This window comes from Benincasa hispida, chromosome 10 (assembly GCF_009727055.1).
Source record: "Benincasa hispida cultivar B227 chromosome 10, ASM972705v1, whole genome shotgun sequence".
Classification (NCBI taxonomy): Eukaryota; Viridiplantae; Streptophyta; class Magnoliopsida; order Cucurbitales; family Cucurbitaceae; genus Benincasa; species Benincasa hispida.
Genome location: NC_052358.1, coordinates 49,125,596 through 49,149,909, shown reverse-complemented (window position 1 = coordinate 49,149,909; position 24,314 = coordinate 49,125,596).

Sequence of the window (24,314 nt, the reverse complement as noted above, 5' to 3'; positions counted from 1 at the left end):
ATACAACCACCATATCCTACTTCTTGGACGCAACCATTGTCCTCTCCGTAGGGTGTATATGTTGTGTAATAGCAAACGAAGCTCATTCCTAAATCTCCATTCTTGCTTATACAAACCTAATCTAGCTCTCTCGAGCATCGATTCTAACCTAGCTTTCTCAAGTCTTAGGTTTTTTCTTTAGACTCACTCCCGAGTAGCTCTAAAGGTGTGTTGGACGCATACATAAGACAAGGTAACCACATAAACTGGGCTGACGAAAGATTATTCCTATCTCTAGTGAACAATAGCTTACATTGCTTGATGCGACCAACCACTTACCCTCCCGGGTAGTTAGTTGTTGCTAACTTTACTCATAGACAAGCGTTGCGTTAGCCTATAGACAAACGTTGCTACTGATGGAACACGAGACATACGTAGCAGAATTAGTATTTAATTACACTCTAATTGCTTCTAATTTAAAGGAAAATAACATGCAAAAAGAAGGAAAAAACAGTGACTTAAAAGGATAGGATACAACCTTTGAAGCTCCCGAAAATCGCTTTTCCTCGCTGAATCTCGACCCGAACTCTTCCGGACCACCACTAGAGTTGACCTTCTATCCTCTGGACTTAGAACCGGGTTGTGCGACCCAGTGGATGAAGAAACTCGAGAGAGAGAAAGAGTTGGAAATAAAAGATAGATTTTGGGTTGGGTATGGGTTTTCTTTTTTTGAACTTCACTCAAATAAAAGTGATTTTTCCAACCCAAATTTAGAAAACAACTTTGGAAAAATGGCAAAAGTTTGTAATCCAAATTCAAAGCCCAATTTATAGAAAAAAGCCATGCAATATTTGCATGAAACAAATCCATAAAAACCCAACATCTATAATCCACTATCTTAGTGGGCTTAATATCTCCACTATAAGCCAACACCTAGCCCACTATTTTGTTAGTGGAATTATCCAACAAAAGTTTGGATTTTCCATCTAACTATAGTCAAAGGGCAAAATAGTCATTTGGTCAAAGTCAAACTTTGACCAAAAAGTCAACATTTTGACTTTCTATGATTTTTTTCGTGTTGACTAATTTTGACCTCCCGAGCATGAATCTGCATTCATTTTTTCGAAATTCAAATCACATTTGAATATAAGATCGGTCAAAGTTTGACTTTTCAAAGTAAAAAAGTCAACTCTTTGACTTTTTACATCTTTGACCATTTCCATTATTTCCGAGCTTCCGAATATGAACGTATTCATATTCTTGATATTTAAATCACATTTAAATATTAAAGCTGTATCTCTAAACTGAAAACCAACTACTATATCACATATACTTGTCAGTTTCTCTCTCTTCACCTAATTCGAACAATTCGAATTATTCTATCATACTATTCTAAGTTTATTCCATATGAGCTAGTAGGGGAACCTAATGGACCTACAGATCATGGGCTTCAACAATCCGAGATTAACCGGTAAAACTCTTTAACCTAATTAATCAACATTTGTTAACTAACGGTTCATTCCACTAAAGTCCCGTAATTGCACTGCCCTCATTATAGATATATTTCTATCCATCTGATATAACCATAATTAGTAAGTTAATCCTTCACAGGTTGTTCGTAATCTCGGCTGGGTCATAAAAATCGTTTTACCCCTGAGACTACATCTTATTCCTTAAGTTCCACTGATCCTCTAATGAACAATTGGTTTAAGGTCCAATCTATAAACTGAATCCCTCTCGGCCAAGGAGAGGTTGGGGCCCCTTGTTCAAGACCTGGATTCAGTACTAAAGGGAACAATCTATCTACTATCCCTATAACGAGTAGGAGTGAATTCCATCTTGCACCCTATGTTCCCAGCTACCCACCTGATCTTACCCCTGACATGGGAGGCTTATTGGGCCAGCGATGATGAGTTGCCCTCACCTATGAAGTTCTAAGGATAATTCCAAGTGAACAGGAGTTCATAGTTAGCTCAGGATTAAGATTGAGTTATCTAGGTCATCAATTAACGAAATAGTCAGTTTTATACATAAAACGGCATTTAGAACGTAAAAAATGACTATTTCATGGTTCAGTCTTATGCAAACTCATTGCATAGGATACCTCCACTCATATATCTCTATATGAATGATTCAGGATCACGTCGTTTGTACTAACTACAAAGTGGGCCGCATCCATAGTGTCCCCAGAATAAGGCACTCAATCTTATTCATATACTATAGACCAATTTGGCTATATATTTGAACTTGATCCACATTTATATCACTACATAAAGTTCAAACTACATTAAATAACCTCAGGACCATAGTTTATTGGATTCAAGATTACAATTTCAATAACAACTTTATCGAAAAACAAAATAGAATATGTTTATTAATTTACAAACTACGAGTTTTAGGACATAAAATCCAACAGCTACAGCTTCACACTAAGCAAATAAGGTTTTCTCACACACTCACACAACGTACACCTTTCGGTGGTTTGTTACATGCTTCATATCTCTAATCCGCATGACTAAGTATGAGATACTCTAGTAATCTCACTAAGTGATGCAATGAAAGTTAAGGATGCTAAGTAAAGAAGATGGAGATGGAATCGAAGGAAACATAGAAATGCATTGAACACATAATGTATTAATTCCTTAATCACAAAATGTAATACCATACAATATAAGAAAAGAAGAGAACATGGAATGACCAACTGGAAGCAATGTCTTGCATCCGGTAGATGTGTGTCAAGGCTGCCAGTGGTGCCATGGATGGGCGGTGGAGCTGACTCTCTCGAGATCTAGCTCCGGCGAAGGCTACGGTCGTCACTCGGAATGGATGAAGGAGAAGAAGAACTCTTAATCTTTCTTCTAACACGTTTGTCTGGATCATAAGGATCCGCCCGAAGGCCAAAACTTGGATGATTTGAACTTCTACTCATCGGCTTCTATATATAGCGCTTGGATCGCCGACAGCATTAATAAACTACTCTGATTCTGACATTCGCGGTGCATTAGTCCTTTTCTGAATTTCTGCTGCTAACGACGTGATAGGTGAAATGTCAACATCATCTTTTGATATTCTCGAGAGATGCATTGATGCGTCCGTTCCACCAACCATGCGGTCATCCCACTATTATGCGTTATCGTGTAGCCGCAATCGTGTAGTGACCGCATTCGCTTAATACCGCAACTTCTACACGATGACCGCAATCGCTTGACGATCGCAACTTCTATGCGATGGACGCATGCGATTGATCACTGCAACACCCATGCGTTGATCGTATGTGTTCGTATTTGCGATGGAGAGTTTCTCTGCATGTGGTCATCTATGCAGTAGTCCAACTTCCGCGTTTGTGTCCATTTCCTGCGTTAGCTACAAAAATAGACAATTGAACGCATAATAATGGGTTAGCCGAGATTCTCAATGCTGAACGCCGCAAACTCATTTTCTCATGAATTCCTAACATAATTGCCGCATATTCTGCTTAATAGCTCTCCTAATTCTAAATAAAAGGCCTAAGATGGCATGCATTTCTGCATGTCATCAAAGGGGGTGTGACAATTATACCCAAGTAGAAGGGGTTGATTATAAAGAAACTTTTTCTCTTGTTGGCATGTTAAAGTCTATTCATATTCTTTTATCCATTGTCATATATTATGACTATGAAATATGGCAAATGGATGTCAAGACTACTTTTATGAATGGCAGTCTTGATGAGAACATCTACGTGAATCAACTAGAGGGACTCATAAAACAAGGTCATGAGCAAAATATTTGTAAGCTAAAACGATCCATTCATAGATTGAAGCAAGCATCCAGATCTTGGAAAGTAAGGTTTTACAATGCAACCAAATCTTATGGCTTTGAACAAAATGTTGATGAACCTTAAGAGTATTGCTTTTCTCATGTTGTACGTAGATGATATCCTACTCATTAGGAATGATATAGGATTTATTACTAACGTTATCTACCCAATTCCAAATGAGAGATTTGGAAGAAGCACAATATGTTCTTGGCATTCAAATTATTAGAAATTGCAAGAACAAAATGTTAGCCTTGTCTCAAGTATCTTATATTGACAAAATGTTTGTAAGATATTCGACTCATAATTCCAAGAAAGGTAATTTACCTTTTAGGCATGTTATTACATTATCTAAGGAGTAATGTCCTAAGAAACCTAAAAAGTTGAGGAACTGAGACGGATTCCATATGCATCGACTGTGGGCAGCCTTATGTATGACATGCTGGGTACAAGGCCTAACATATGCTATACAGTTGGGATTGTTAGTAGGTGTCAATGTAATACATGATTTTATTACTGGACAACAGTAAAGAAAATCCTCAAGTATCTTAGGAGAATGAGGGACTATATGCTTGTGTATGGTGCTAAGGATTTAATCCTTGCAGGATACACTAACTCTGATTTTCAAACTGATGAGGATTCTAGGAAATCTACATCAAGATCAATGTTCATTCTTAAATGGAGGAGTTGTAGTTTGGCGAAGCATAAAACAAGGTTGTGTTGCAAACTCTACTATGGAGGCGGAATATGTAGCTGCTTGTGAAGCTGCTAAGAAAGTTGTTCTACTAAGAAAGTTCTTGATTAATTTGGAAGGTATTCCAAATATGTCTTTGTCTATCACTCTTTATTCTGACAACAGTGGTGCTGTGGTAAATTTGAAGGAACCTCGAAGTCATAAGCGTGGTAAGAACATAGATTGGAAGTATCATCTGATACGATTATGCAAAGAGGGGACGTGATCATCAAACAAATAGCATCGGAGCATAACATTGTCGATCCATTTACAAATACTCTCATGACTATAATGTTTAAGGGTCATCTAGAAGGTCTAAGTGAATGAGAAAGTATCACTTAGACAAGGGCAAGCGGGAGATATGATTGGGTATATTGTATGCTATAGTTTATTGTATTTATCTTTTACATGTTTTGTACATCCCATTATACATCCCACTAGCTTTTGAACAAGTGGAAGATTGTTAGGATTTGTCCTAAATCTCATAGTCTGTGTAAATTTGTAAACAAATTTTTTAATACATAAATAAAGTTTTTATTTGATGAATAAAGTATTCTTGATTTGCATACTTCAAAATCCAACAAACTAAGATCCAAGGTTATTTAATGAAACTTGAATAATATGTAATGGACATACAAATGGATCGTGTTCAAGAAATAACCTAAAAGGTATATAGTATATGGATAAGGTTGGGTGTCTTACGACCTACTTTGTAAATGTTATAATAGTTGTAAGTGTTACAAATAATTTGATCCAAATCGTTCATGTGATGACATGCAACTAGAGGTATCCTATACAGTGAGACTATATTAGACCGGACCTCGAAATATAATCTCTCCTTGTAACATCATTAATTAAAGAGATTTATATTTCAACAGTAACCATGTAATTCGATCTCAATCTTAAGTGAGTTATGAGCTCCTGCTCATAAGGGTCGTTCTTTTATTTATATGGATGAGAGTGGCCTTAGCTGTCGACTCGATATGCCTACTATTTTGGGGACTATATCAAGTGCGGAGTTAGGAACATAACTTCACGAGATGAAATTCACTCCTTCCTGATATTAAGGAAAGTAGACAGATTATTCCTTTAAGTGCTGACTCCGGGACTTGAACAATGAGACTTCACCCTCTCACTGGCCTGAGAAGGACTTTGTTTGTAGTTGGACTGTAAATAGAATTGTCCATTAGAAGATCGATAGTACTTAAGGTACAAAAGGTAATCACATGGGTAAAATGGTAATTCGACCTAACTATAATTATGAACAATTTGTGAAGGGTTGACTTACAAAATATGGTTAATTCAATGGACACATAAATATACTCCAGTTCATAGGAGTGCAACTATGGGTCTTTAGTGGAGTGCCCCATAGTTAATGAATTGTGATTAACATAATTAAAGAGTTTAATTAATTAATTATGAAACATTGAAGCTTATAACTGTAAGGCCATTAGATCCCTTTGCTAGCTCATAAATGGGTTCAACAAGGATTTTAAAGTGGAACAAATTTGAAGAGTTCAAATTAATTTAAGGCAATTAATTGTATATGATACTAATAATATAATTGCATATAATACAATTGAGATATATTATAAAGTTAATTTTGAATTAGATTCAAAATTAAACTATATAATTTGAGAGTATAAATATTTGAATAAAATTCAAATGTTAATTTAATATAAATTAGATTTATATTAGAACTATAGGTTATAATTAATGTGAATAAGATTCATATTAAAACTATAGATCATATGAGAGATGTAAATTTGAATATGATTCGAATTAGTTAAATTAAATATTAGATACTTAATTAATTAATTAAACTATTTTTCTTTTTTAAGTAAGTTAATTTACCTCTTTTTAATTTAACTAAATTAAATAAAACTCCCCTATATTGCAAGGGAGTGGAAGAGTGGGAGAGTTGAAGAGAGGCAGTTACCCTCTTTCTCTCTCCCTGTCTTTAAATCTGCAAAGAGTCTACAAGATGTTTGTAAAGCATTACGATTTTTTTTACTCTTTCTATCTTTCAATCTCTCCAAAAAGAAAAAAAAAACTCACACTCTCAGAGAAAATGTTCTGCATTTTCCCCTTTCCTTTTAAAGGTCCCCACAGACTTCCTTGTCCAAAGAGGATAGAGAATGCTTGTGGTGGTGTCCTACTCATAGAAGTTATTGGTACGATGTTGTGAAAGAAAACTCCAAGTGGGTAAAAAGATTGAATATCGATCTTTAAAAGTAACATCATTTTCCTTTGAATTTCTTAATAGCATGATTAATCTTATAGCTTTGTTACCGTTCTATTTAAAATTCATATTACACAATTGAGGTAAACAACGATCACATAATTTCACAAAAGGAATTCGATTCCTTCACCTATGTCACTCAGATGATTGCCTACTATAAATGGGAGTCTCTCTATGAGCAGCCAACAATCACTAACATAGCTTTGGTTAGAAAATTCTATAGAGGGATACAGGCAAAGAAGGGTATCTCTACGGTTAGAGGGGTGCAAGTAGACTTCTCAGCTAGTGCCATTAGTGTTGTATACTCAATGTTGGATGATCATGAAAAGTGCAGATATATGCTTCATCTGAGGAGCAAATAAAAGATGTGTAAGGTGGGAGTTCTCAGGATCGAGTGGTTATTGTCATCAATTGGGTGTCGCATCTTACGGCCAGGAGACATTACAAAGGACTTGTCCATTTGGCTCTACTTCTTCAAACACCAAGTCATGCCCATTGCCCACAACACAATCATATCTATGGAACGTGTGATACTCCTATATAGTATCCTATGCAACTTTCTATCAACTTAGAAGGTATTATCAATCAAGAGATGGTAGAGTGCAGCCCTAGAACGAAGGGGCGCTTGTGTTTTCCCTCTCTTATCTGCAAGTAATGTGAACGGGTTAGGGTGGCCATTGATGCAGGTAAGGATGTCTGCAAAGTTAAACCTACCATTGGATTTGGCTTTAATTAAGAGGTTGCAAAGGAACAAGGCGGCTCACAAGGGTAAGACAACAAATACTCCCTCTGTAGTCTCATCTCCTTCCTTGGAAACAACTTCATCTAGGAGTTCTGAGCCACCTTGCTCTAATGATGATCCTTTAAACACAAACTTTTAGACTCCTTCTTTAGTATAGAAGACTCCAGCTTAGATTCATCCTCCGACTAGTCAAAGGAATGCCCCTTCAATTTCTACTCTTTTTTCTGTTGCTGCCACATCAATTGATGCACTCACTGTTGGGTTGTATGTCCTAAAACTCACAGTTTGTAAAGTTAAACATATTCTATTTTTCAATAAAGATGTTTATTCAATAAAGTTGTTGTTGAATATATAGATCGCACTTGTAAAGACTAAATCCAAAACTAATATATATGACTATTATATGAATACTTGAACTTTATGTGGAGATATAAAGACGGATCCAGTTCGAGTAAATAGCAAAAACAGTCTATAGTATACGAATAAGGTTAGGTGCCTTATTCTGATAACACTATAGGATGCGGCCCACTCTGTAGTTGTTACAATTTGTTGTAAGGTGCTATAAACAAAGTGATCCTAATTCATTCATGTATTGACATGAGGAGTGGGGACGTCCTGTGCAATGAATTTGCATAAGATCGAACCAAGAAATAAGTCACTCTTACTTTATAACGTTGTTTACTATTTAAGACTGACCATTTAGCTTAGATAACCTAGGTAACTCGATCTTAATCCTGAGCTAACTATGAACTCCTGTTTATTCGAGATTATCCTTAGATTTGCATAGGTGAGGGTTGGCTCAACAACGACGACTCAATATGCCTCCTATTTCAAGGGTAAAATCAGGTAGATAGCTGAGGATATAGGGTGTAAGATGAAATTCACACCTACCTAATTTAGGGATAGAAGAAAGGTTGTTCTCTTAAGTGTTGGATCCAGATCTTGAAAAGGGGCCCCATCTTCTCATTGGCCCGATAGGGATTTGGTTTAGTGATTGGATCACAAACTAATTGTTCATTAGAGGATCAGTGGAACTTAAGGAGCAAGATGTAATTTCGAGGGTAAAATAGCATTTGACCTAACCGTATTACAAACAACCTGTAAAGAGTTGACTTACTAATTATGGTTAAATCAAATGGACACAAATAATATCTACAAGGAGAAGTGCAACTATCGAGCTATAGTGGTATGACTCGATAGTTAACAAATATAGATAATTTAGCATAAAGAGTTTAGCCAATTAATCTCAAATCGTCAGAGCTTAGGATCTGTAGGTCCATAAAGGTCTCTCTACTAGCTCGTAAAACATGAACACCGATTGATAGTAAATTGAGTGAATTGAAATGATTTCAATTTGAAGTGTTCAAATTTGAATTTCAATTTGAACTATTCAAAATGAATTTAGGGTTTTTAATTTAAAGTGTTCAGATTGAAATTAGGTGTTTGATTAATTTAATATTTGATATCAAATTATTATTAATTAATTTGTTTAATTAATTAAAATCAAATTGATTTTCATTTTTTTAATTCAATTTCATAAATTGATTTTTTTTAATTTAGTTATTTTTTAATTAATTAAAATTAGAAATGAAAATGGAAAATGAAAGATTAAAAATGTCATAGTGGGAAAATCCATTACTTTTGAAGTAGGAGGTGGATTAATATCATAGACACACCTAGCCCATTTATTCTTTGAAATTGAAATGTCATTGACCTTTATGACTGAGAGGATGCATGTATTAGATACATAAAACTCTAAAAAAAAATTAGAATTGGATATATTGAGCTGCTGGCAAAGTGAGTTTTCTGAAAAATTTTATCTTCTCTAAAAAACCCTCTTCATTTCCCTCTAGAATTCACTTCAATCTTGAGTTCCACCACTCAAATTCAAGGCTGAGAATAGTAAAGAAGATATCTTGGTATTTCATTGAAGATTTGAAGTTGAGAATTCGAGAAGAGCGGTTTTGATTTGGATGATTCTGCAAAGGTGCATGTTCTTGAAACCCTCTTGTTGAAAAATCTATTTTTGCATGCTTTTGGAATTCAAATTAAATGTAATTAGAGTGCTTATTGATTCTGATTTCTTCTATTGCATGCTTATTTACAGTTGGTATCATAGCATGATTTAAGCACTCAATTAACATTAATTAGAGTTTGGTGGATGAATTTCTATGATTGCATATTTGGGGACTGATATAGTGCTTCAATCAACTTTGGTATTAGATTTCTCTTTGATTCTTAAGTTAAATTTATAATTGGCTCTTGTTTGATGAGCTTATATGTGTACTCTAGAGTCTGTAATTTATTTGGAGTCAATAAAGTCGAAATTAGGTTGTAATTGAAGCTGGAAGCAAGCAAGATCAGCAACAGAAATTAGGACATAATTGAAGCTGTAATTGAAGTTGTTCATCTTGGAGCCTGAGGCATTGCAACATTGGGATGAAGAGTCGTGACGCTATTCATCCCAGCCTCGAAACGCGCACGTTCGTGAGCCGGTTCGTGCTAGAGAGGTCTGGTTCGACCATTTTTCAAGGATTCTGATCTGATTCAGCCACCCTTGGTCCAGCTCAACATCTTTTGAAGATCTAGGGGTTCGGTTCGGGCGGCTCAGGTCCGGTTTAGGTTGTTGTGCGGTTCAGAACACTTTTGAAGCAATTTTTTACCTGTTCTGTAATAATTTAGTTATTATTTCTTGCTTAAGATGCCGAAGTTGAACCATATCAGTGTTGTTTAAATATTTATGCATGTGATGTATGTTATATTTAAATTAAAACATGTATGTGCATATTGTATGCCATGTAGATTTAAAATCTCACCATAGGAAGCATGTTACATGCATTGGATATATGTTATAAAGAGTTTTAATATATAGTATACATGTTTAGGGTTTTTAATGTTTAATATAAGTGTTATATTAAATTTTGAATGCCTTTGTTGAATGTTATGGATGCAAAGAATGTCTTTTATTTTATAACTTGTTATAAAATTGGATCAGACATTAAAAATCTATAACAAAGATAAGTTGCATGCTCACGTAGGTTTATCACTTATTTTAATAGTTGAAATAGGTCGTTATCCTATAAAACACGATTACAAACTCAATCGGTATATAATCCTATCTAAGGCTGGAGGTTTTTAAGTTGACGGTTTATGGAACACATCCTACCTTGGGATTATGGCCGAATAATTGAGCGTTGTTAACCAGTTTTATAAGTGTATGTGAGCAGTGTGAGGTAATAAAACAGTTTATCACCTAGACATCATAGGTTAAATCCATTTATAAGCATTATACTTAAATAAACCACATAGACTTAGGTTGTTTAATTAGCTAGAATAAACCTGAGTATAAATATACCCAAACAAATAGTAGAACACTTCAGTGGGAGTTTAATAACATATATGATATGTTGTTAGAACACCTTACTGGAGATTAGTAACATAACGATATGTTGTTTTTAGCTCTCAACGTCCTTAAGAGTTCATATCGAGATTCATGCTTCGCTCTATGTCACTCTAGGAGTGACCTCCATTTGAAAAGTGTTTATATGAATCAAGATCAAGGTGAATAGGGGAAGTTGTTTACAATAAAATCAAATATACAATATTTTGATTTTAGCTCTTGCATCCCTAAGAGTTAACATCAAGATTCATGATTAGCTTCGTCTCAGCCTGGGAGGGACCTTCATTCGGAAAATGTTTGCATGAATTGAGATCAAGGTGAATAGGGGAAGTAGTTCATCGTAAAATTAAATATATGCGATATAATTGATTTTAACTTTCATGTCCCTATATGTTCACACCGTGAGATTCATGCTTGCCTTCGTGTCACCCAGGAGTACCCTCCATTCGGAAAGTGTTTGTATGGGTCAAGATCAAAGTGAATAGGGGAAGTCGTTCATAGTAAGTGGGTGAAGGATATGTGTCAATGTATCCTACGGTCTTATCCATTGGTTTGGACCGTGAGATTCCTAAGTTATGCCTATTGTCGTCTTTAGGCAGCACTAGCTAGTCGTTAACCGCTGTGATCCCTTCAGAGGGTTGTAACATAGGATTCGGAACAACTCAAACTCTAGAAATGGATCGAATTTCTTAGGTCCATTCCCAACCTTGACTCTCCAATTTGGTAGCATCATTGGGGCCGACCTCTGAAGTCTAAAAATGGAGGGTTACACTTACAGAATTACTAAGTGTTAGTAATTTCTGACCAAAAACGGTAACTAAATGACTATAGGAATAAGAGTTATTCTAGAGATAGTATTTAGTCAAGAATTTCTTGCTCTAGTGAAGGAGTATTTGATTGTCCCTCGGTAGCACTTATTCTGACTCACTGTAGTATCGTTGCAAATAAATAATGATTTTTGGGTACATTATTACTTTTGCTAAAAATTGTATTGGGTTTAGTTGCAATTTACTAATAAGAATTTGTTTAAAATTTCGACATGTCAAATTCTTCAGATTTACTTGCTTTCACTTTAATTAATGGTAATAATAATTCAACATGCAAATCAAAATTACTAGAAAATGATGATTCAAAATTTGTTTTAACAGAGGAATGTCCTCTATCTTCCAACTCATTTATAAAAGTTTTGAACATTATAAATGAGAATGCATTAGTAGAACGACAAAGTAAATATGATTTACTTGTCATCAAAACATGCTTAGTGGAAAATGATAAAAAGACATGGATAATAGATTTAGGTGCCACTAATCATATTTGTACTTTCTCTCAGGAAACTAGTTCCTGGAGATAGTTTACAGAAGGAGAAGCAACCTTTAAGGTACGGATCAGGGAGGTTGTCAACTAAAGTAGTGGGAGATATGAAGTTATTTATAGGAGATAGATACATTTTACTTGAAAATGATTATTACATTCCTTCTATGAAAAGGAATATAATATTTGTCTCATGTTTGCTGGAACAAAATTACAAAGTTTTTTTTTAAAATAATGAAGTGTTCATTACTTCAAAAGATATCAAAATTTGTTCTGCAAAACTATAAAATAACTTGTACATGTTAAAACTGACTGAGGTAAAAGTCATCTTAAACATAGAGATGTTTAAAATAGCTGAAACTCAAAATAAGAAACAGAAAATTTCTCCAAATACCTATCTTTGGCACTTGAGACTTGGTCACATCAATCTCAACAAGATTGAGAGGCTAGTTAAGAACGGTCGTCTAAATCAGTTAGAAGATAGTTCATTACCGCCATATAAATCTTGTCTTAAGGGTAGAATGACTAAAAGATCTTTTTTGGAAAAGGTCTTAGAGCCAAAGAACCCATAGAGCTGGTACATTCAGATATTTACGATCCAATGAATGTTAAAGCTAGAAGAGAGTATGAATATTTCATTAGCTTCGTTGGTGATTATTCAAGATATGGCTATATTTATCTAATGCATCATAAGTTCAAAACACTTGAAAAGTTCAAGGAATTTAAGATTGATGTTGAGAAACAATTAGATAAAAAGCTTAAAACACTTCGATCAGATCGAGGTGGTGAGTACATGGACTTAAAATTCCACGACTATTTGATAGAACATGGAATTCATTCGTAACTCACAACACCTGGCACACCTCAACAAAATGGTATTGCATAAAGGAGAAATAGAACCTTGTTGGACATGGTTCATTCTATGATGAGTTATGCTTAATTACCAAGTTCTTTTTGGTGACACGTAGTAGAGACTGCGGTGTATATATTGAACATGGTTCCCTCGAAAAGTGTTTCAGAAACACCTTACGACTTATGGAGAGGATGTAAAGGTAGTTTATGTCACTTAAGGATTTGGAGATGCCCAACACATGTGCTGGTGCAAAATCCTAAGAAACTGGAACGTCGTTCAAAAGTATGCATATTTGTAGGCTACCCTAAAAAGACGAAAGGTGGTTTCTTTTATGATCCTTAGGAAGATAAAGTATTTGTATTGACAAATGAAGATTTCCTAGAGGAAGACCACATTATTAATAATCAACCTCACAGTAGGCTAGTAATAGATGAAATGACTAGAGAATCGACAGATACATCAACAAGAGTTGTTGATCGAGTAGGTCCATCAACAACAGTTGTTGATGAAATTGGAACTTCACATCCTTCTCAAAAGCTGAGAATGCCTCGACGTAGTGGGAGAGTTGTGCAATAGCTTGACTGGGGCCTAGAAGACCAACTAAATTTTTAACAAACAATGGAAGATGTGGATAAGGACAGATGGATTAAAGCCATGGACCTTGAAATGGAGTCAATGTACTTCAATTCAATCTACGATCTTGTAGATCAACCAGAAGGGATAAAACCCATCGGTTGCAAGTGGATCTACAAGAGAAAACGAGATCAAGCTAGTAAGGTACAGACCTACAAGGCTAGGGATGTGGCAAAAGGGTTTACCCAAAGAGAAGGGGTAGACTATGACGAAACCTTCTCTCCAGTTTACATGATTAAGTCTATTAGGATACTCTTGTCCATAGCTGCATTTTATGATTATGAAATCTGGCAAATGGATGTCAAGACAGCCTTTCTGAATGGCTATCTTGAAGAGAGTATCTATATATCTCAACCATAAGGGTTTATACAACAGGGTCAAGAGCAAAAGGTTTGCAAGCTTAATAAATCCATTTATGGGTTGAAACAAGTGTCTCGATCCTGGAATATGAGATTTGACATTGTGATCAAATCTTATGGCTTTGAACAGAATGTTGACAAAGCTTGTGTTTACAAGAAAATTGTCAACAAAACTGTAGCTTTTCTAGTTCTATACGTTGATGATATTTTACACATAGGAAATGAAGGTAGAATTTCTGGCTGACGTTAAGAAATGACTTGTTGCGCAATTCTAAATGAAGGATTTGGGAGATATGTAGCATGTTCTTGGGATGCAAATAGTTTGGAACCACAAGAGTGGAATTTTAGCATTATCTCAGGCATATTATATAGACAAGATGTTGTCTAGATATAACATGCAAAATTCCAAGAAAGATATGTTACCATTCAGACATGGAATTCCTCTATCTAAGGAACAATGTCCTAAGACACCTTAAGAGATTGAGGTTATGAAACGAATTCCATATGCATCAGCAGTAGGAAGTTTAATGTATGACATGTTGTGTACTTGTCTCGATATATGCTATACAATTGGAGTTATTAGCAGATATTAGTCTAATCTTGGATATGATCATTGGACTGCTGTTAAGAACATCCTCAAGTATCTTCAGAGAACGAGAGACTATATACTCGTGTATGGTGCTAAGGTTCTGATCCTTACTAGATACGTTGATTCTGACTTCAAGACCGATATGGATTCAAGGAAATCAACTTCAAGGTCAGTTTTCACTCTAAATGGAGGAGCAGTAGTCTGGAAGAATATCAAGCAAAGTTGTATTGCTGACTCCACAATGGAAGCTGAGTATGTAGCTGTAAGTGAAGTAGCAAAAGAAGAAGTGTGGATTAGAAAGTTCCTAACTTATTTAGAAGTCGTTCCAAATATGCACCTGTTGATCATCCTATATTGTGATAACAGTGTAGCGATTGCTAACTCAAAGGAACATAGAAGCCATAAGCGTGGAATACACATCGAGCACAAGAACCATCTCATCAGAGAGATTGTACACACAGAAAATGTGATCGTCACACAGATAGCCTCACAAAAAAACTTGGTTGATCCATTTATAAAGGCCTTCTCAGCTAAAGTGTTTGAGGGTTGCCTAGTGAGACTAGGTTTACGAGATATTTAGAACTAGGGCAAGTGAGAGAAATAATTGGAATCTAATGCCCTAGTTTATTGTATTTATTCTCTCATTGAACTCAACATTATTTATATTTGTATATATTTATCCATTGAATTTTAGTCCAAATGGAAGTTTGTTGGGTTGTATGTCTTAAACCTCGCAGTTTGTAAAGTTACACATATTCTATTTTTCAATAAAGATGTTTATTCAATAAAGTTGTTGTTGAATATGTAGATTGAACTTGTAAAGACTAAATCCAACAAACTAAGATCCATGGCTATTATATGAATACTTGAACTTTATGTGGAGACATAAAGATGGATCAAGTTTGAGTAAATAGCTAAAACACTCTATTGTATATGAATAAGGTTGGGTGTCTTATTCTCGTAACACTATAAGATGTGGCTCACTCTATAATTGTTACAATTTGTTGTAAGGTGCTACAAAACGAAGTGATCCTGATTCGTTCATGTATTGACATGAGGAGTGGGGGCATCCTATGCAATGAATTTGCATAAGATCGGACGAAAAAATAAGTCACTCTTACTTTATAATGTTGTTTACTATTTAAGATTGATCATTTCACATAGATGACCTAAGTAACTCGATCTTAATCTTGAGCTAACTATGAACTCCTGTTTATTCGAAATTATCCTTAGATTTGCATAGATGAGGGTTGGCTCAACAGCGACGACTCAATATGCCTCATATTTCAGAGGTAAGATCAGGTAGATAGATGAGGATATAAGGTGCAAGATGAAATTCACGGCTACCTAATTTAGGGATAGAAGAAAGGTTGTTCTCTTAAGTGCCGAATCTAGGTCTTGAACAAGGGGCCCCACCCCTCTCATTGGCCCGATAAGGATTTGGTTTAGTGAATGGATCACAAACTAATTGTTCATTAGAGGATCAGTGGAACTTAAGGAGCAAGATGTAATTTCGAGGGTAAAATAGCATTTGACCTAACCGTTATTACAAACAACCTGTAAAAAGTCGACTTACTAATTATGGTTAAATCAAATGGACACAATATATCTACAGTGAGGAGAGTGCAACTATCGAGCTATAGTGGTATGACTCGATAGTTAACGAATATAGATTAATTCGGCATAAAGAGTTTAGCCAATTAATCTCAAATCGTCAGAGCTCAGGATCTGTAGGTCCATAAGGTCTCTCTACTAGCTCGTAAAACATGAACACCTTGGATTAGTAAATTGAGTGAATTTGAAATGATTTCAATTTGAAGTGTTCAAATTGAATTTCAATTTGAACTATTCAAAATGAATTTAGGGTTTTTAATTTAAAGTGTTCAGATTGAAATTAGGTGTTTGATTAATTTAATATTTGATATTAAATTATTATTTTATTAATAAAATTTGTTTAATTAATTAAAATCAAATTAATTTTCATTTTTTTAATTCAATTCCAGAAATTGAATTTTTGTTTTTTGAATTTAGTTATTTTTTAATTAATTAAAATTGGAAATGGAAATGGAAATTGAAAGATTAAAATTTACATAGTGGGAAAATCCATTACTTTTGAAGTAGGAGGTGGATTAATTTCATAGACACACCTAGCCCATTGAATCTTTGAAATTAAAGTGTCATTGACCTTCATGACTGAGTGGCTGCATGTATTAGATACATAAAACTCTCAGAAATTTTAGAATTGGATATATTGAGCTACTGGAAAAGTGAGTTTTCTGAAAAATTTAATTGTCTCTCAAAAACCCTCTTCATTCCCCTCTAGAATTCACTTCAATCTTGAGTTTCACCACTCAAATTCAAGGCTGAGAATAGTAGAGAAGATTTCTTGGTGGTTCACTAAAGATTTGAAGCTGAAAATTCGAGAAGATCAGCTTGGATATGGGGGATTCTACCAAGGTACATGTTCTCGAAACCCTTTTTGAAAATCTATTTTTGCATGATTTTAGAACTCAAATTAAATGTAATTACAGTGCTTATTGATTCTGATTACTTACGTTGCATACTTATTTACTCTATCACTCACGACACCCTCTTAGCAGCCATACAATGTCAATGCCTCATCTATCCACGCCAACGTTGTAGTGCTTATGGTCAATCATTTGGAGAGGTTCATGAAGCAATCCCATGATTATTGGAAGATGCTAAGGAGCGAGAAGATGCATTCTAGCATTTCCTGCTAAGGAGCAAAAAGATGCATTCTAGTGCTTCCTTAGTGTTGCATGTCCTAATTATTACCCTATTATGCCCACCTTTCCAGATCATATCCTTCACGACCCAGTTGATGACGAACAAGGTCTAAAAGTTGATGATAATGCTTCATCTCGTTAAGGGATTATCATGTTCCTTCTTTTGTTCTTCCCTTTATGCTCTCAGAATTAATTTTATTATGCTTTGTTATAATTCCTTTTATGTGCAGTTAGGTTAGTTGTTGGGTTAGTTGTTAGGTTCTGCTAGAATTCAGTTTTGTTTTCCTTCGTTTGTGTAACTAATGGATGCATGATATTTTGTTTGTTGTGAAAAGTAGCTTTTGATGATGATACCTAGAGCATATCTCCTTTCGTATGCCTTGCATTCAACCCCAAAAGGATACAAAACCAAGAGTTTATTTTTGTTTTATATGTGCAAAACCTCCTTAAGCTAGTCTCCTACATGTTCATTAGTCTAGCACACTAGGAGAACTTAGCCTTACATGTTGTAATCGAGCCACACTCTTCCATTCCAAACTAACCATTAGAGGTGAGCATGACATTCGTGCTTTCTTCTGTAGCAGAACGGTTAGTAAGGTAAGTGAGTGGCGCCTAAACTGTGAGCCTTGCTCATAGTCAGATGTTCGACATGATACCCATGTGGTTAAGCTGGAATGAAGATAGGGATGACACAATGTGTTTGTCCTAGGCAATAAAAAAAGCATTGAAATAAAGGCATAGTAAAAGTCTAAGTTTGGTGTGGATGAAAATTATGTACTTTATGAGACTTGGTGATTGGCAAAGTTGTAGTATGTTTAGAGTGTTACTAGGTTTGATAACTAGTAGCTAGGTTAATAGACATGTTTTGGTAGATAGTCAAAAGATGTTGAGCCTTTAGCCAAATAAAAGTCTGGTATAGATTCTTAGGGAGCTTGTAGTTTTGCAAGGTACTTTGATTGGAGACCCCTTATGAAAGTTGTTGTCTTTGCATTTATAAACTGAGCATGCAATTTTTGAACTTTGGATGTTATTTTCTTGAGGATAAGAAAAGATTTAAGTTTAGGGGTGTGATTCATGTTATGAAAAATATGTTTTAAGGCCTTTATTTGTGCACTTTTTTTTTGTGAAAAATGGATTCATGCATAAGTTTTCTCTTAAATTTTGTCTTAATATGTTAAAATGATTTCATGAGGGATTAATTGTGATTAAATTATGTTCTTTGTTGATTTGGCGCTAATCTGGTGAATTTTTCCTGTATTTTGGCTATTTCTATAGATTCTTGGTCTGACCCGCTCGCACAGTGCACCCTAATTTTCCAGATTTTGAACCAGTCAAAAATAGTTATGATTTTCACGATTTTATCAGTTGGGCAGCTACGATTTCACCTGGTAAACCCTCAGAACGAAGATCTCAGTCATCCTTAACCATGAAGCTTATAAAAGGGAGAAAACCCTTCATCTTGAGAGACAACTTGTCATAGCTGAAATCATTATCATCCTTCAAATTTTCTGCCATTTTTACAACAGCCCATTGGGTCTTTTCTCGGGTTTTCAAGTTAGTAGCCTCCATAACTAAAGTTCCTCTGAGCTGTAGTGGCTCTAGGTTATCCCATCCACGAAAGTGTGCTTAAGGGACAATTTCACCTCGAAAGGGGAGGAATCTACCTAGGGAAAGACTTGAGGCTTGAGGATTCATCCCAAGTTCATTATTTTTCATTTAATTTTTGTACTTATTGTATTTTATTTCTTCTAATCAAACTCCATATTATAGTTATTATTCTTGATTTAATTGTGTTCATTATTTCATCAATTATCAAGAGCTAAATCTCTCCTAGGGGTTCGACAATGTGAATGCCCCAGGGTTTTTATGACTTAAGTAATGTTTCTCCTCAAACCATTTTGATCCATGCATTCTTTTTGTTGAATTTAAGGTTAAAATCGGTAAGCTAAACTGACCACTTAATTTAATAGACTAGTGGAGCCCTAGTGCTAAAACGGCTAGAGTGTAAGCAAAGGTCACAAAAGGATATGGGACTAAGAGCCTAGATATAGGAGGGTCACGTCACCTTAGACATAAGGAACACTATAAGATAAAGAAATTGCACTTGAATTAATCTATGATTCAACTAATCATGAAAACATCAAACATTAGTTGCCTAGATCTCCTAAAGGAACTTGATACAATGTCGAATAGGAATAGTATTCTGTTCATGCATATTTTATTATTTTGGTATGATGCAGTCACATTACTTGTAGCATAAACACCCAAAAGTTTGAAGCATTGTTAACCCTTATTCCATTATAATTATTTACTATTTTCAATCTAAATTCTCAATTATTCACAACCCAATTTGCCACATGTTACCTTCTATCACATTTAGTTACAATCATAAGCAAATTAAATTTAGAACTAGTCATGTGGGTTCGACTTTTGGAATACTCCAAGGTTTATTACTTCTTTGACAATATATGCTTGCACGTAGACCTAACTTCTCCATATATTTTTGTTACTCATACATTTTGTCGAGGATTCCAAGGGGAACCACCCACTAGATCATGGAGAGTGGTCCTAATGAAGGAAATCGGATTCGAGATTTTCATGAGCAGCGAAAGAAAGATTATTCCAAATTACAATCATAAATGAACAATACATTTACAGTCAACTTCAATCAAACAGTTATACAATTCATACAGAGAAATTATAGCATGAATAAACTCAAATGAACAGAGAGCAAACTCTACACACATTTGAAGATGCATCTCCATGCTCTATTGCGCAACCGTTCGAACAATCAGCAACCTCGAACGCTCGATCTACATGACCACAACACAGCACGAACTCTTTGCACTCGTCCTCATCGATCTCCTCGGCCACGAACTCCTCCGCAACAGCGCGAACTCCTCCGCAGCACCACGAACGGCCTACAGAAAACCTTGATGGTGTCGACTTGAGACTAACACCACCAACAAGGCTACCTTGGTATTCTCGGTGCGAGAATCCAAAGGGTGGGCTCTATTCGGACTTGGTATGAGGCAGACGAAGGAGGAAACACCGATCGCATACACGACTGGGCAAGTGGGAGATGGCGGAGACCTATCGTATAGGTCAATGCCCAATCGTTTAGATAAAGCTAAGTGATCGTCTAGCAAAAGCTATGCGATCGTTTAGCTCATCGTTTAGCTCGGTCTGTCGCCTACAGACACTACACGATCGTTTACTTCGAGCAAACGATCGTCTAGTAAAACTATGCGATCGTTTAGTAAATACTGCACGAGCGTCTAACTCGCCATTGTACGATCGTTTAGTAAATCCGTATTTACTTGACAACTACGTGAGTTTCTTTTGCGCGAGAGAGAAACTCAAAAAACTTTTTCAATCGTTTGAAAACTTCTTTTCAAAATAGGAAAACCAATTTCCTTTTAAACTCACGGTTACCATGAATTCAATAACCACTTACTCACTTGATTATTAAAGAAAAAGAATTAATTATCCAATAATTAATATTATTATAAATATAAATGATAACCAACTTATCATACTATATTTATAACCTATAGTTTTAATATTTCATCTCATGAAACATATAAACCATAGTTCTTTTTCTATTCCATGGTACTTAATGTAAATCTCATTTACATCAATCCTCCACTAGATGTATCTATAACATATATACCGATTATATCATATATAATCAAAATACCTTTTGTCAATTTGAACATTTCAAATCAATACCAAGAACTTCCTCAACTTAAATCCATTGAGCTACCAAGGGGACCTCATGGACCTGTAGCTTGAAGCTCCAATGGTACGTGAATAACTGACTAAACTCTTTAGTTAGGGATCCACCATCCGTTATGTGTCCATCTTAACCAATCAGTAGTGAGACAATCCTTCACAGATCACTCGTAAGTACAGGTGGGCCAATAACAGTTATGCCCCTGTAGTTACATCTGTCTCCTTAAGTACTACTGATCCCTCTAATGAATATAAGTCATGGTTCTACTATGACTGAGTCTTCTCTTCTAAAGAGAAATTGTGGCCACTATGTTCAAGCCCCAGAATCAGCCCTTAAGGGAGCAATCTCTCTACTTATCCCTACTTCGGGAAAGGAGTGAATTCCATCTTGTGGATTGAGTTCCCAGCTCCCAGATCAGACAAGTCCCCAAAAGGTAGGTATGTTGAGTTGGCAATCTGGCCACTCTCACCCATACTAATCAAAGGACCGCCCTCAGGGCAGGAGTTCTGCAAACACTCAGGATTGAGGTTGTGTCACCTATGGTCGTTAGGTGAATGCAAAGTCTCTAGTATCAACGGCGTTATATACAGAGTCTAGTCATCTCGTGGTCCAGGTCTTATACAAACTCTTTGTATAGGACACCCCCGCTCGCACATCTCCATATGAATGGTCAAGATCAACCATCTGTAGTAGTTTACAACACTTGCAAACCTCTACAAAAGTGGGCCGTATCCGTAGTGTCACCAGGATCAAGTATCCCACCTTAATCCTTATCCTACAGACCTATTTAGGTGATCACTTAAGGCATGATTCACTTGTATATCACATATACATGCTTAAGTTCACATAAGATAACCAAGGAGCTTTGTTTATTGGATATGAGTAAATGCCAGAATTTAATAACACTTATTTTATTCAATGTGTATCTTTACAAAACAACGAGAGTCCGGGAGAATTAGGACACCAATCCCAACAATAACTTAGGGTGGTGGTGTCCTAAATATAGAAAGTGGGAATGGAGCTAAAATGGTGGAGATAGTGGGTATGTCCTCTCCTAAAAGGTAGAAGATCATGGGACATGAAGAATGGCTCTATTTTGTAAGGTAGTGGGTGGTTAACCCCCCACTAGGGCCAGTCCCCCACTAACTTCTCATTTATAGGCTCCTCCCACCAATATAAATAGTAAAAGGTTGGGGCTGTCCAAAAACTACTAGAAAATTACTTGAGACTTCAATTGTGAAGCAAGTAATTCTCTCCATACTCTCTAGAGTTTGGTCTTGTAAGTAGAGTCCTCCTTGAGTGTGTATTATGGTTTTCATAATCTTTGATAATAAAGAATTATTTCCACAATCAAGTATGGCCTTCTCTTCTCCCACTCAAACGTGAGTCAAACAATCCACTTTAAGGTTTGTGAGCTTTAGTAGGTACCTTTGGGGAATATTGGGTCCAACTTATAGGTTGGTTAAGGAGGGTTCTTTGAGGCCGCACGGGAAAAATTTTATTAGATACGCATACCGCGCTTCCGCCTCGTGACACATAACATGGTGCATCAAATCATGTGTTAGTATATTTAAATGCAATAATTATGTGTTAAACTGAGAATGTCTTATGTTGTGATTAATACAATGTTTTATTCTTGTTTGAATAATTATCAGCTATGTATGTTTTACATAGGATTATCTGATTTATGAGTATATCATGATTTGATTGACATTTACAGTTCCTGTATGTTTTTGCAATATATGCATGTTGTTTGATGACCCATTAGGTGTGGGCTATTTACCAGTATAAGTGTGTATAGACTGAAACTTGGTGATGATGAGGAGGAAGCTTGAGAAAGTTGAATCTTTAAGATTACGCAGTTGTTTTGTCTCTTTTCTCTATGAGTCGATTTTACATTAAACATTTGGAATTGGATTTTTGTTTTAAATTTAAGTTTGTTTTATTTATCTTTAAGTTCGAAAATTTGTAATAGATTTTAAAATTTTCTAATATGTTTGAATTTCACATTGTCTGAGCTTGTTTTGTCTTAGTAAGTTTTGTTGAACCTGATTAGATAAATATTGAGTATTACTTTTATGGAAATCTTGTAGTTCTGTGGAGAGAAGTTTTTTGTTTTGAATGTTATTGGGAGTGTGTTCATTTGAAACATGTGTTAAGATAAAGTTTTGGTTTTGTTATGTTTACATATATGCTGTCAATTTTTTTCTTTTAACATAAAACAAAGTAAAGATAGCTGCATGTTAAATTTTGGTAATGTTTCCTAGTTTAGTGTTGAAATTTGGGGTTGTTACACTTACACTCGAAGAATTGTCTCCCATCTAGAAACGGTAACATAGAGATTATTAAATGGAGAGAGAAAGATTACCTCATAGCACCTTTCATATATAGTATTAGTATAAGAAGATTATAGGGGGTGTAATATCAAAGTTAAGCTGTTGCACCAAATAGACTACTTGAGGGCATGATGAGATGAAGCAAATTTATAGGTTTAAAGGTAATCAAATATAAAAACATGACAAGGCATAGGCCAAAATGAGCTAATTAGTTTGAGAGAAAACTCAATTCATGGTAAATATATAATTATAATTTATTTATTTTCACTTTTCAAACTCTAAACTTTGCTATACTATTCAACACTTTGACTTAAGTATTAAAGTATGTGTGATAAACAACACATCCATGTGTAGGATCTTCCTGTTTTTTTTTTTTTTTTTGGTAGGATATCATATTCTCCTAATATCTATAAAATATTATTTACTTTTATAATTTTTTTTTTCAAAATATCAATCAATATTTTATCAATAGATAAGTCGATCAATATTTTCTAAAAGTTGAGGTTTTTATATTTCCATGTAGGATGTTCAAATGACCCAACAACTCGAACAACATGGATTGTCTAACCCAAATTATAAAGGTTGGGTTAGGTTAGTTTTGTCTTTGAATTGGGTTGTGTTGAATTTTTTTCTATTTTTCTTGAGTTGGATTGGGTCCAGAGTTGAGTAAATAAAAATTGGATTGACTCGACTCAACTCAAATCAAAGTACATATATATTAATAAAAAAAATTATTTATTTCTTTTAAAATTGATGAAATTGTGAATTCTTTATGTTTTTCTTTTAAGAATGTTTTTGTATAAATTTTGTAATATATATTATAGATATTTGATATATAAGAGTTTAGTTTTATATGATTTT